The sequence below is a fragment of the Etheostoma cragini genome, chromosome 8 (genome assembly GCF_013103735.1).
Source record: "Etheostoma cragini isolate CJK2018 chromosome 8, CSU_Ecrag_1.0, whole genome shotgun sequence".
NCBI lineage: Eukaryota > Metazoa > Chordata > Actinopteri > Perciformes > Percidae > Etheostoma > Etheostoma cragini.
In genome coordinates this window covers 11,302,024-11,316,886 of record NC_048414.1, presented here as the reverse complement: position 1 = coordinate 11,316,886, position 14,863 = coordinate 11,302,024, and the positions used below count along the sequence as shown (strand labels likewise).

The 14,863-nt window shown below is 38.7% G+C and overlaps 1 protein-coding gene across 1 annotated transcript in view; it reads right to left on the bottom strand.

Annotated features, from left to right (window-relative positions):
• Nucleotides 1-14,565, bottom strand: part of otud7a (OTU deubiquitinase 7A) — a 34,740-nt gene extending 20,175 nt beyond the window's left edge. The window contains exons 1-2 of the mRNA XM_034879091.1: nt 14,390-14,565; nt 297-414 (exon numbers count right to left, since the gene is read on the bottom strand). The gene's annotated coding sequence lies outside the window, so the exon portion shown is untranslated. The remainder of the gene's footprint in view (nt 1-296; nt 415-14,389) is intronic.
• Nucleotides 14,566-14,863: the final 298 nt, after the last annotated feature.

Here is a 14,863-nt window from a genome sequence, read left to right as displayed (position 1 = left end):
CTCAGTGCATGTTCCATTGTTGTAAAACAACTTGTTACCCAGTTCAGCTGTGTGGCTCATTTTTGTGTTTTAATAGTTTTTGGGAAAGAATGGAGGTCCATGGCACAAAGTTTTAGATCCATCTTTGCCTACACAAGCAACAGTTAATAATCAAATCCATTTATTGTTTGTTTTGGTCTTTTTATGTGATTTGTTTTTTTCAGAACAATATAGAATACCTCCAGCCATATCCTTTTAATGTTATATAGCGGCCGTCAGTGAAAATGTGGATGACTGCGATTCAACTTCACACATACTTTCTGTATTTTTGCCGAGGGTTGTTGAGAAGCCATCTGATGACCACGGGACTGTCAGGACCAGACGCAGCTCTAGTCCATGGCTTCAGAGGCAGCAAAGGAGAGGATGCAGAGAACCCTGAAACACATACATACATATTAAAATGCATCACCCTGAAACAGAAAGTTATGTCCCTTAGTTCTGATTGACTGAGTTCAATTTGAAGATGCTGTAACACACCCAACCGACAGACACCTGCATCAGGGTTAATATGCAAATCCATAAATTACCCCTCAACCTATTACTTTCATCATGTGTCATTTAGAAACCACTTGGTCTACTGACTACTCATATAAATGACAGAGAGTATTGCTCTTGAACAGCCAACATTAAATTACTGATTGAAAATGGAAAAGACCCATTTCTTAAGTTCACATAATTTTCACTAAAATGTGAAATGACCTCACTTGATTGCTTGAAGAGCAGGGTTTTAATCGGCTGTCAGCTACTGTATGAAGTTGTTTAATTTCTTCTTCATAAACATTTCCATTAACAGCTCAAAAAGCTTAAAGTTCAGGCATCAGCAGCACCACTTTTTGAAAGACCCCACCCTCTGAAGGCATAATCACATTTTTACTTTCTTACGCTAAGATGCAAGCATTTATGTGACTACAACGCTGACGTGGTAAAGAAAGTGCAGCGCTAGCCTCACAATCTTTGTTTTTATGTAACCAAAAGCTAACATGCTGATGCCGGTAAAGGCAGAGGTCACTGCTAGAGTTTTTGTGTTCTAGGATGATGCAGCGTCATACAGCAGGCAGAGACACAAACACACATGGAAACAGTGAGAGAAGAGTGTGAAAGCAGCCACACAGAGCAACAGTGGAAACTCAGAGGATATTTTACAACTGTCCCTGGCGGATCACACTGGGCGACGCCTGTCTCCACCCTTTCAGCCAAACGCTGGCATGTGCTGAGGAGCTAGCTTCCTAAGCCCTCCTAAGTGGGACTAAAATATCCTTTAGTGTCATGCATAATTCACATGAACAGTAAAAATATTCATTTACTGTATGTGTCCTCTGTTTATTTGAACTGTAACCAAAGCACTGTGGGTTCATTTCGCAGCCAGAACAACTACTCACTTAAAATGCCAGCAAGTCAAATTGTAGTTTAAATGACTACTAACTGACCATGGATTATATGAAGATTGATGGATTGATTGTTAATATTATTTGGCCTGAACCATCACCAACAAGGGTGGAACAAATATGACTACTTCAAGTATTGCAAAAAAGGCCAACATGTCAGTGATGACAATAACAAAAACAATTAGCAGGGCTGGAAATAACACAAAAATATTACACTCAAGCAGAAGTTAAAAACAATTATTAAGCAGAAGTAGCTCTGCCACTAGAACTAGAGCTGGCCTCTTTAGTGTCACAATAACTATACTGCCAGCTACTATGCCATTCTTTTATTGGTGGTAATTACCTAAGTGCATTTACCCAATCCTGAAGTATTTGAATTTTACCTGAGAATATCTATTTTAGGCTGTTTATATATACTTTTACCACTTTAATTTTTACTCTGCTACATTTATCTAACAGCTGTAGTTACTGGTTACTTTTCTTATTCAGATTTGTAAATGTAAAACATGTTAACTGTTTTATAAGTTGCATTGTTATAGATTTAACTGATAACTCTCCAAAAATATTATATATCACACACAGGGGTTAATGTGAAAACAATTGCACTTTTACCTTTGATACTTGTCTTTTGGTACATTTTACTGCCAATATTCTTGTGAAGTTTTTGATGCAAAACTATTACTTAATGGAGTATGTTTATACTGTGTTATAGCTACTATTTTTTGAAAGATTACAAAAACGCACACAAAAAGCACTCGAAAATGCTGCTTAAATACAATATTCAGAGTATACAGTATGTTTCCACACTTGGTTAACAGTCAGAGTGTGGCTGCTAGTATATTTGGGTCGGAGATGAACACACACTGCTAACTATAGGCCGCATCTTTGATCTTGTGTTGCCAATACAAACACTTCAGCTTTAAGACCACGGGGGGAAACGTATGGTCTTGTATTGCAACCAGCTACTGCCTCATTTCCCCCCAGCAGCATAGATATTAGTAACAGAGCAGAGTTAAGTTGTGTATTCTCCTTATTTTAGTCACAATTGCACATACATACTGGATCATTTGCATCCTATGGTCCTCCTATGGACCTCCACGCAAGCCCTTCATGTTTACAAGGGCCTGTTTGTAGAAAGTAAAAACCAAGATGACTCTTTCTTAATCTTCTGCCTGGTCAAACTCAAGATGATGGGCCATGGAATTCTCATCCGGCATAAGTTTACACAACAGCACTGGTCCACAGACACTCTTCAATCAGATGTAGTCTTTAGCATCATGGCATCTATGAAACACCTACAAAGTACTTATTACATGCAAGTTCAAATACATTTTTCTAATAAATTACAAGTATAATTTGGATGCAAGCACTAAAGCAGAACAGACTTTTGTAAATAAGCCCCCTGAGGGCTGCGAGCTGTACGCTGCTGATGTTTTTAATTTAAGGGACGAAAGACAAGCTGTTTTTTTATTAAGTGACATTTAAAACGGAGTATCTGTGCCATGTATATATTTAACAACTATTACCACTTTACTCAATCAATCATTAGCAACTGTCAATCAAGTTTTAATAGTACACTTTACACCACAAGACAACACATCCTACCTGTGTGAATTCTTCAGCTGCAGGGTGTTTAAATCTAATTAACCTTTTGTCGGAAATCTGTTGTGAACTTGTGAAACAATAAAAAAAAAAAGAAGCTTAAATGCAACAAAAAACAACTTCTCTATGCTGTACAACAGCACCCCAGATACTACTTCCTTCTTTTATGTTACACTGTTTGAAGTCTCACAACTTGAAACCAGAAGTTAATCAGTTGGCTGATTTGAATGTGTAAAAAGACTAACTATGATTGGATGCACAGAACTCAACAAGGAAAACTTGGTGTCTTTATTCTGTGACTATTTTAGAGTGCAAAACAGATGATCAAAGGAAACGTGATGCACAATTTCTTTCCATCATCAAAAGCTTATTTTTCATAATACAGATTTCCTATTCCATAACGTCCACCGTTGCATGCAAATGTACAACAGGTTATTTTTCCGTGTACGTAGTCATTTTACAATAGGATGCGTTGTAGCTGAGATAATTTTCTCCATAGTGAGCTGTGATCGCCCACATGCAAGGCAGATACACACAGCAGGTGGGAGGTGAACATACTGTACAAACACTTAGATACCACTCTTTGCACTGCCTCTCCTCTGTACCTGGAATATGGTTCGGCAGAAAATCCTACACATGTACACCAATGTTAGAAGCAGTGTATACATTTGCATTTATTCCCTTAAGATAAGTTTTTTAAAATGGCACCTTCTAGTTTACAGCTATTATATTTTTGCAAATGTGAGTTTATGTAGATGTCAGAGTAGACTGAGTGCCCCAGGTGGACTATATGCCACAGCACAAAATACTGATTCTATAAAGGAAAAAGTATGTTCAATGCATTACAAAAGTCTTATCATTTATGTATTTTTTTCTTTCCTTAAACCTGCTTAAACAAGTTATTAAAAAAAAACATTTGCCAATTTCTATGTGTTCATAAAAACAAAACAAAATAGCATGAACACAAAGGGAATCCTGTGATCACACCCTCTCCTGCTGCAAGACCAGCTTGACTTCACTTTTTAGTGTCATGATAAAAGACGAACTGTACCTTTTTAGAAAGGCCGGATGTCACACATTGATAAGCTGCTGCTGAACCTGCCAGTGGCAGAACATCTGGTGTCAGACTGTGACCCACCTCCAGATTGTATCATTCTCAAATAGGCCTGTGTGTATGGAAACAATTAGTGGATTGTCAGAGAATTAATCTTCAACAAATATGCTCTGCTTTCTCTCTTTCTTTCTCTTTATTTATTTTTATTTTTTTATTATTATATCTTTGGGTTTTGATCACCTAGGCTAGGGCACAGGGAGCTAGTTATAGGCATCCTTTACTTTCATTTTTTTCTGTTTGCTTTAATTGCTTTGGAAGTTAACCAGTAATTATTCTGGCTATATGTCTTGGATTGCTTGTGCCAGATGTATGCCATCTAATCCAAACAATCTGTTGATATTAAATACATTAAACGTTTTATAATCATTTCTCTGCTGATTGTTGATTGTATGATGTATCCAAAAAAAGAAAACCCACAGATGACACATGATGATCTCTAATATAGGCAATATCCACAACAAAAAAGAAAACATTTATAAAACATACAGGGGTTTTAAGTGACTGATTCAGTGCATTCATCTTGTGGAGGACTAGCTCACTTCCGCTTCTGAGTGTAGTAGGTGGCACTAGGCCAGAGAGTCAAAATGACCGTTGAAACCTGAAACCTGAGCTCAATCTACAAAATAGTGGCAGGGGACTTGTCCAGCAACGGTCGGACATAAGCTGCTGGCTTCTTTGTTAAACACAAACTAAATTACTCAAACCCCAAGTGAATCTGATCCATCCTCTGCTGGACAGAATATTTGGGATTCTCTAGGGCAGGCAGGGAACAAAATCTTACGTTCTGATTTGTACACAAAGCTCTGTTGGGCCAACTATGGCTCCATCACCAGTGTATGAGCTAAAATGCAATTAGCAGGGCCAAGCACCAATAGGCTAAAACTGCTATGCTCAACACTGGTAGATAAAACTCCACATGCTCCCCGCTCTCTGGAGTGCATGAGCGTGTGAGGACACAAATGTGTGTGACTGTGCATCAGTACTGAATAATCAACACAATACATTAGCGTGCTTCATAACAACGTGTACGTAAGTGGCATGGAAAATTCATGTAATGGGATATTACAATGTCTCACCAAACTACAAACTAAGCACTTCCTCTATTTCTCAGTCCTTGCTTGAGAGCACAAGATTCAATCAGTGAATTTCAATGCAGACTGGAAACACCACTTACTATTCAGCCTTCATATCAGTCAGTCAGCCCCAATCTCTGTCCCTCCTGCTCCTCCTGCAGCCACAACGGCAAGCTTGTGCTTGTGCTGGTTGTGTATGTGCCTTACTAGGGCTGAAGGCAGCATATGTGGGCGTGTACATGTTTATACGCCGCCATGTAGACAATATTATAGGCAGGCATGTGGAATGTATGATATGTGTTAATCAGTGCCCGGGACTATGTATTCAAGCGAAGGTTCTTTACCTTACACCAGCTCATCAAGTTAAGCCATTTAGATTTTTGAGAGCTCCATCTACGTGTCTGTCTTTCTCTCCAGAAACCACCTGGGAGTGTGCCGAGTCCCTCCTTATGCCTCTATTATGCTCTATTACTAGTGGGACTCCGCCGCCTTCAGGACCCACAGACAGCATTCATTTGCTGTGACAACCTGAGAAATAAACGGGTGAGCCCCCCCCCCCCTTCCCGTGGCAATAAGATTGAGAAGCAAACAGCAAGAAAGCCAAGAAGGTGGTGGAACAGACATACGTCCATGTCAGTCAAACACTAACCATCCTTAGCAGAAGGAAAGTGTACTGCCCTAAACTCTCGACCTCTAGACAGAGTGTGTGACAACTGCACAGAAATCTTCTATCTTAATCCTTCTCTGAACTTAAAGAAAAGTCTGGGCAGCCCCCTCACTTGCTGTGAGAAAGATGCTGCTGGAAGCAATAATGTCACTTTGCATCTCATTGCTGAATTGCACACTGCCAGCACAGCTTATGCATGGAGGGAAGAGTTGTTGTCAATTTGCACTAAACGCATCATCACATTAATATTTGAGGTCAATTTCAATTATTGCTGCAGCGGGCAGCGTGCCACCCGCATGGACCTGAGCGTTCCTAGAAATCCTTTCCATTTTTGTAAGACAGTTTAGAAGCTCAGGGAAATAATTTGCCATCAAAATGACACTTATTACAGCTTCATCTGTGTTTGATTATTTACAGATACAAAAACAACAGGATGCACATCGCATTTCTTAAAAAAACATTGTTTAGTATTTACACTACAAGCAACAAATCCATGAAACAGAGTACTGATCATTAGTCTGTCTGACCTAAGAGTCAAGTTGCAGCTCCAGCACAGCTGTGTGTGCAGCGTGCACCCAAACAAAAGATGGTTGCGGAGGGGCACAGAACAAGATCGTAACCCCTTAAAATGTCAGTCCCTCCAGCCCCCCCACCACAGCAGCCAATACCTCTGTTCCAGACTGGGCCCATTTTGACAGAATGCCACAAGCAGACAGCTGTGACTAGAGACCAAAGAATCACCAAAGAAAAAGGTTTCAGCCTTTCTGTTGATTTGAGAAGAAGACGCCAGAGAAAAAAAAAAGCATAAAGTCTATGTGTGCTAAAATAAACAATTACAATACAAGGTCATGTGTATTAATGATAAGATAAAAAGGGGGATTCAAGCACGGAAGCTGGGATGTTAGATATACACAGAAGAAACCTAAAGAACTGCTTGCTTTCCGAATTCTTATCTTCTAATCCCCCGTAAAATAAACCAACCAACTGGTTAAAGCCAGCTGGTGTTTCCTATCTGAGTTTGTTTTGAGGGAGGGTGTCCTCACAAGTGATGAAGACACATAAATCTTTTGCCTGCTTTTTCTTCCACCTGCTCAAAGACCTGCATGAACTTTGAAGATATCTGTATGATAGCAGTTTCAATCAGAATCATGGCACTTGGCTTTACTGGTTAAGTACGTTTTAAAAGATACAAGGAATTTGAGTCCAAATTTTTGTTGCTCTAAATGTACATATGGTACACAAAAAAAGACATACTGCTAAAAACAAGGACAACAAAGCAGAATAAGCTTGATAAGTTATATCTGAAAATCACACGTACACACACACACACACACACACACACACACATACACACAACTACACACACACAGCCACATATAGCTTGGCTAAGCAGCTATACAGTACCTCATGTTCTCTTGTCAACCTGATTATTTCATCTTGGTAAGAAAAAAACAACTGTAAAACAGCATTTACTGCAAAGCAGCAAAATGTAAGGTTGGCCAGATCACTTACAGTGGTAGCTGTTTTTAAACAAGCATCTGATATGAACAGAGATATCAAGGGACTAATTGTATTCAGCTGAAACGCTGCTTTAATCACAGGACGACTATGATGCCCAACAATGACCCCCAAATATAACAATGTTATTATCTCCACAGATCCATTAAGAAAGGAAACGCTGGAAGAGATTGTTTTGACACCTGTTACATCTCGGCTCTACATCTCACAATACCTGTATTGTTCAATGTTGGATTGACTGTGTGCGTGGGTATACTCTAGTAGGTGGTGAGGTCAATATCACATAACCTTGTTCTTAATTTAGTATCTGAAGAAAAAGACATGAAAACCCATAAACCCGTAGGTTCCTGAATAGAAAAAAATAGTTTTCTGGCTTTATCACAAGAATGCTGTGGTGATTGTTCACCACTTAGTTACCAATTAAAAGAAATACTGAATGGGTGTAGCTCTTCCTTCAGTCTGTCACTGCTTTTGGTGTGTCTTTCAGCAACATCCTTAAACCCACTAGCAGGGGTGGAATGTAACTAATTACATGTACTTCAGTAGACATTTGAGGTACTTGTACTTTACTTGAGTCTTTTCTTTTCATGACCCTTTCTACTTCTTCTCCACTACAATTCAGAGGGGAATTAGAAATTGTAAATATTGTACTTTTTACTACATCATTTTTTATATAATTGGATATCATATTTTTACTATATTAATCTGACAGCTACAAGTTACTTAACAAATTAAGATTGTTGGACATAAAACACAAGCAGTTTAGAAAAAATAATGTTTTATCATAAATTAAACAACTTAACAAAATATAGGCCTACAAGCTGAACCGATTAGACTATAAATACATTTTTTGATTGTTTTCCGTTTCTAAAATGTGTCTTTTTCTGCATTGAGTACTTTTGCTTTAAGTTCATTTTCCTAATAATAAATGCTTTTACTTAAGTAACATTATCAATGCAGGACTTTTACTTGTAACGGAGTATTTTAACAGTGTGGTATTAGTACTTTTACCTAAGTAAAGAATCTGAATACTTCTTCCACCACTGCCCAGTAGAGAACTACATAGCAAAAGGGGAAGGCATGTCTTAAGGATTCCAACACCTCTGGTGCAATTTGTAGTTGGGTTGCAGTCAATTTAAGGTTAGTTAGGTAAATTATTAATGATATTGATATTTTGTCCCACCAGTGTAGTTCATAAAGATGCTATTCAGTTTCTGAGTTCTAGTATTGGGGCCAATTAGGTTCTAATACAGGTGTTACCGCCTTTGCTTTTGACTGTTGCGTGCATCCCTTAAATTAAACCACACACAACACACACACACACAACACAACACAATACACAATACACAAAGAAATACATGCACAAAGGCATAGCTTGTATTCACCCTGTCAAGCCAGCTTTTGGCAATATATTTACCTAACTGGAACTTAACTATTTGTAATTTTAGTGGGGGCTGGAAGTGTATGAGAGAGACCCCTTTCAGCCATTCTTTGTTTTATGTAAATGTAATTATTCAATGTATATGAATTATTACATGTCATATTTTTCTCTGGGAACACTTATTAACATTTTTCAACTTTTTATAGACAACACAACTAAACGATTAACCTAGAAAATAATAGACTGTCAGGAAATGTCATTGTCGGAAAGATATAACATTACATGCTCTATGAAAGACATTGACAAAGACAAAACCTAAGGACATTTACTTGATAATTTTAACCAAATAGACCACATAGATTCTTTTGGCACCTATGGCAACTTGCACATTACCACAAACCTGTAAACATAGTGGACTCAATAAAGAGAAGAGAGAGCATTGAAGTGCTTGGGAGCACTTTAAAACCCATTTTATACAGTCTATGTTTAAAACTCACAGAAGAAAGTATTAGCGTTTGTAATGCATTCGGCTCGTAAAATTAAATGAGAACCAGAGTCATTTTCTTTTTAAATTAAATTTATTTAAAAATTAAATTGTGAACAGGGTGAATCGAGATTGTATAACGATTAATAATGCAGGCCTAATTGAATGGCCTTCTCACTCTACATATCTACTACTTACTTAACTGCAACAGTCAATTTTATTGGACAACCAAACTGTGCCTGTCCATGATAATTGATAACAGAGAACAGTTCAACAGTTAATGTGGATTAACATTAATCTCAAAAAGAGAGGGGGTGTAGGTGTATTGCGGGAGAAAGATATGAAATACTCAGACCAGTACCAGTAACTTAGACCAAACCAGAATCAAACTTCAAAAAGAACTTTCCAATAACACAATCTATATGTCAAGAGACCTTACACAGGGTCCAGACTAGAGCCTGACCAATATATAGGTGGGCCAATTTTATTGGCCCTTATTAGGCATTTCCTAAAATACTATATATATGGCATTTATAATAGCCGATAAAATATATATATATATATATATTCAGTCATCAGAATCATTTCTAAATCACAATGATTCTGATAAACAAATATTTAAAAAATAAAATAAGAACGGACGGTCAACCATGTTTCAAGTTTTGGCGTTGCATAGTTTGTCCACCAGAGGGCACTCTACAACATCCCTGTTGGTAACACAGATTTTTTTTTTTTTAGTTGTTGTGTTTTTGTTCAAAGGATTTTAAGTCTCATATCTTAAGTTTTTTTTCATTTTATTTATCTGAACTGAAGATGTTGCTCTCTTCTGTTGTGACAATAAAAACAAATTATTATCAAATTATTTTGGTGAGAACCTGTTTATGAAAAATCTGTTTATGTTTTTTTATGTGTTTCTGGATTTGTTTTTGTAAATATATATCGGCCGATATATCGGAATATCGGATTTTTAAATAATCAAATATTTATATTGGTATCGGCCTTAAAAATCCTTTGTCGGGAAAATGAGAAATTAAAGTATGTGGGTGGGGGGATGGCCGATAAGCTTATGAGAGTGTGTGGTAGAGGCATTCAAAAAACAGTGGGAGGAAAGTAGTTACAGGGTAAATAATCTGAGCAGAGACCTTCACCACATATTCTTGTGAAATGAATACAACTCTAAATGCATGTACAATTTTTGCCACTTTATGACTGTTAAGGTTGACTTCACAATAGGTTCGATAAATACCTTTAAATGATAACTACATTTTACAAAAACGTATGCCTGACCCTCTTAAATCATCTCAGATCTCTACTTCAGCCTCTCACAAGTAATGGGACAACAAAAATGGGCAAAATACTACTACAGCTGAGAAAGGGCAAATTTCCTCCCCAACATTCAGTGACTGTGTTTTGTTAAACCGTTGTTGAGATGTACTGCATCTTATGGAGATGAAAGAAAGGGCAGTGACAGTGACAGACAGCAGCTCATTTGTTTTATCTACTTAAGAAAATGAATGACGCAAGTGCACTTCTGCTCTTCTAAGGGTGGCGCGTATTCTGCATTTCACTTTTAATACCTCCTTTAATGGAAAAAAAACTGTGAGACAAAATGGAGATACACTGAGTTTCCAAGACATGCAGCAAGGATTTGCACAGGCCTGACCTCTTTTTCTGAATGAATGAAAATGACCAACACTGTGGGCCTGCATGAATCGAAATTGAGTCACCAAGGGTATCCTGTGCAACAGCATTCTGTTTGATTTAGAAACAGTTCCTTTGCTGATTTGAGGCAGGGCAGGGGATGGCTGTGCCCATTGGGCCTATGGGGAGAATGTTAGAATGGCAGACGTTTCAAGCAGCCAGCCTGCTCCCAGACTCAGCACCAGACAAGTGAAGCAACACAAATGCAATTAGCTGGAGGAGGCGCAGACACACGCATCCACAAGCTATGTCTGTCACAGAGAATATCTTCTTGGCAAAAGATTCAACATTCAACTCATGTTGCTGCCTGTGTCACATCTGGACAAAGACTTAGAAAAAGCTCTGTCACACATAAACACACAACTTGTGGTCTCTTCCTGTCAGAGGGAGTCACTCTCTTGATGACAATACGTTGTCATCGGTGATGACAGTTCAATCTCAGACAATGTGTGCAGCTGTAGAAAATGTTTTAAATGCCAAATAAACTCAAATCCCCAAACTTTGGTTGCCATAAAAATGTTCAACAGGAACATAATCTATTGCAAAACTTTTAACTGTATTTTTAACTAAAACGTCAGCCATCACTATGTCTGTTAAACCATAATCGCCATAATCACACGTGCTACATGGTGTCTTCAGGGGTAGTACATTGTGATAAATATTATAATAAACCTTTATATTATATCGCAATCAAAAAAGTGAAATGTGCACATTAGGCCGTGAGAGTTCATGGATTGCTATGGTGAAGCATCATCTTCTTGAAGCAGCAAAATATTTGATTAAACGTAAGTTAATAGTACCAAACAGCATTTTGCTTAGTGACTTGTGTGTTCAACAGCACCACCATCCATTCCAAGTATTCCTTTTGGCTTGAAATTTTACATTTGCGTTTGCTTGAACTGGTTTAGACGCGCCATATTCATGCGCCATCTTGAAATATGTTATCCGGTAAGGGACATACAGGACATACTGCTCTGCCTTTCACGTTTTTGCTGTCACAAGATAAACTCACAGGTGCTGCTAGTGCTGCTGATGGGTAAAGTTACTTGACTTTTTGAACCGTGAAGGCTACTGTAGCTGTAATACGTACTTTGAACTGGGTGGTGCAAGAGAGTTGATTGCGATATATGATCTCATTGCTAGACGGGAGAAATTTCTACACATTGGACCTTTAAGGGTGAAAGAGAACTATGCCCAATCCAGATTTCCTCATTGTGGCTCAAATTAGGATTTTTTGGCTCCAATACCTTACAAAGATAACAACAAGCTAAAGTCCAAGCATTCAAACACCCTTTCAGAAACCTATTACGTCCCTTTGCTGATGGTTACAGTTAAGGTCGCCCATCTACCTCTTCAGCAATTTAGACATCAAAAACAAACAAATGTAAAACACAAGCTCTGATATTGCAAACATTGCCAAATCTCGAGTTAGTATAGAAAGTTGCAAAAATCCTGGTTAAACGGTTTCGGCAGTAAACTTATTACACACACTTCTGTGATTGAAACATTAGCCACGCCATGGCAGGATATACTGGAGTAAGGCTTCATTACAGCTTTATGCCACAAGGCTCACAACTTAATATGTCTGTGATTTGGAGGTATATTTCATGTTGCCACATATTAACTAAAATCTTTGAAAATGGCTCGGAGACAAATTTCCCCAAAAGAATCTGTCCAACATCAAGACCTCCGTTCTGACTCACGTATGACCACAGTGGACCCTCCCCCTAATATTGATGCACCTGCCTCAGTGGCCTCTGGTTGACCTACCTCTGCCTGCAGACAGAACACTTTATCGAAACATTTCTATCCCACCTATAGAGATGTCTGAAGAACAGGCCCCACTTCAAAGCCCTGCAGTGATTGTGCCATGATTTCTATGGGCACTTGACTCATTTCATGTCCACTAAGCTTGAGGTTGAATCAGGCATGGAAACATGGAATTCTTTGCAGGTGCTTTTCTGAGTCCACAAGAAGATTTATTTTGTTCGTTCTTTTAGATTCCTCCCTAATGATACCAGTGGAAAAACGCAAGTGTAATTCCTATAATGCAACCTGTGTTTTTTTCCTCCACAATAGCTAATGAGTGTAATGTTTTTGTCTGTACTGTTTTTAAGTAGGTAGTGGGCAACTAGCACAATTGTTTGCAAAGGAATGTCATTTTGTATCAGTTGAGAAGTAGCCTACTTTGATAAAGCTGCATTGCCACAATGACATGAAAGCCCAACTGGGTTCAACAACAATCGTCATCTCTGCTCTGCTTTTCTGGAGCTAAATGCCAGTGACAGGAACAGAATTCACTGTGGTAACTATCTGATCAGGTGCCAAGTGCCCTCTCCCCAGTGCCCTGCTGCACCGAAGCCCTCTGTGGAGCTGGCATGGCCTGGCTTGGCTCGGCCTGGCAGCTACGGGCCCCTGCTTTGTATCTCTGCCTCGTCTGTTCAAGCTGTCTCCAAATCAGATGGACTACTGTCAGCGGCCCATTTCACATGCCCAAGAGAAGCATTCGGACAGGGTTAATAGGTGGCAGAATAAGTTGTAATAGTAAGACAGCAAACAACAAGTTGGTTTGATGTAAATCATTGTCTGCCAAATGAGAAGGAGGAATGAGTTAATTTCACTAGTGTGTCCATGCAGCTTAAATATAATCTGATGTTAATGATAGATGTAGATGTTATGTAGGCTAGGTCTTTTCAGGGGACAAATATGGTTTTAATACTACAGCAATGTGTCCTCACCATCTTCACAGGCAGGCGTAGTTAGTAGATATTGTGAACCAGGCCAACAATGAATTTAACGTATATGGGCATCAGAATAACACCTGACAGTGGTATTTGCAGTTATTGTAAGGCTTCCTATGATTTTAACGTACAGTGACAATGCTGTGATTTACTTTATCAACAGCTGTTATGAAGGCTATTTCAACACTATAAACATGTAAAGCCATCTGGCCCAAAACACACTGTGATGATTGCTATTCCATCCGTAAAAAGGAACTAAAGCCTTCAAGGCGTTATAGCCTCACTAGGCTAATATGCTTTTTGTTTTAGGCTAAGCCATCATCACAGAATACACTCAGCTGTCTCAAATATATATTGCATTGTTACTGCATGTTCCTACATCACAAAAGGTCTGTGACTAAGCATACAGATTGAAGACCCCATCCATGTTTACAGCGTTTAACTGTCAGACTCGTCTCATCCCACACCGCCGATGAGATTTATGGCCTCGATGCATTCGCCTTCGACCTAAAATAAAAGGTATTCGCACGGAACCTAAAGTTGAATGCATCGAAGCACGTACTCACATAAAGACAGGTGCACCTGTCTGCAGTGACAGCCTATTGTATTCACTATGAAATGAGCCATGAATTGGCCTGTCGCGCTGAATGTGGAGAATAAGACGAAAACAGGTCTGTCTCTTACCGTTCTGTTTTCAGTCATTACTCCCCATCCTAACGTTTTCGGTCCAGACCTCTGACGAACCGTTAATTCCTATCAGGCAGTCTCACTCTCTCCCTCCCTCTCGCTCATCCCCATGTCATATTTCTCCGCTGCAGCAGAACAAAGCCACGCCTCCTCCGACGGCCGCTGCCGCGTGACGTCAGCCGCAGGTGACGTTTGGCTCACGCCCTCGGATACACATCCGGGAAGGAGCCGCGAGAGGCCGCTGTCTATGGCTTAGACAAAAACAAAACTCTCCAGTTTCTTATTTTCTTCATTTTTTTTTTCTACAAAAGTCTGAGATAAGTGTTTTAAGACTTTATCATGACATATTGGATAAAAATAGAATAATAGTAATATCATTATTAATAATAATAATAATAATAATAATAATAAAAATAATTGCTATTATCTTTAATAGAATAAAGATAATAACAATTATACATTAGGCTGTTC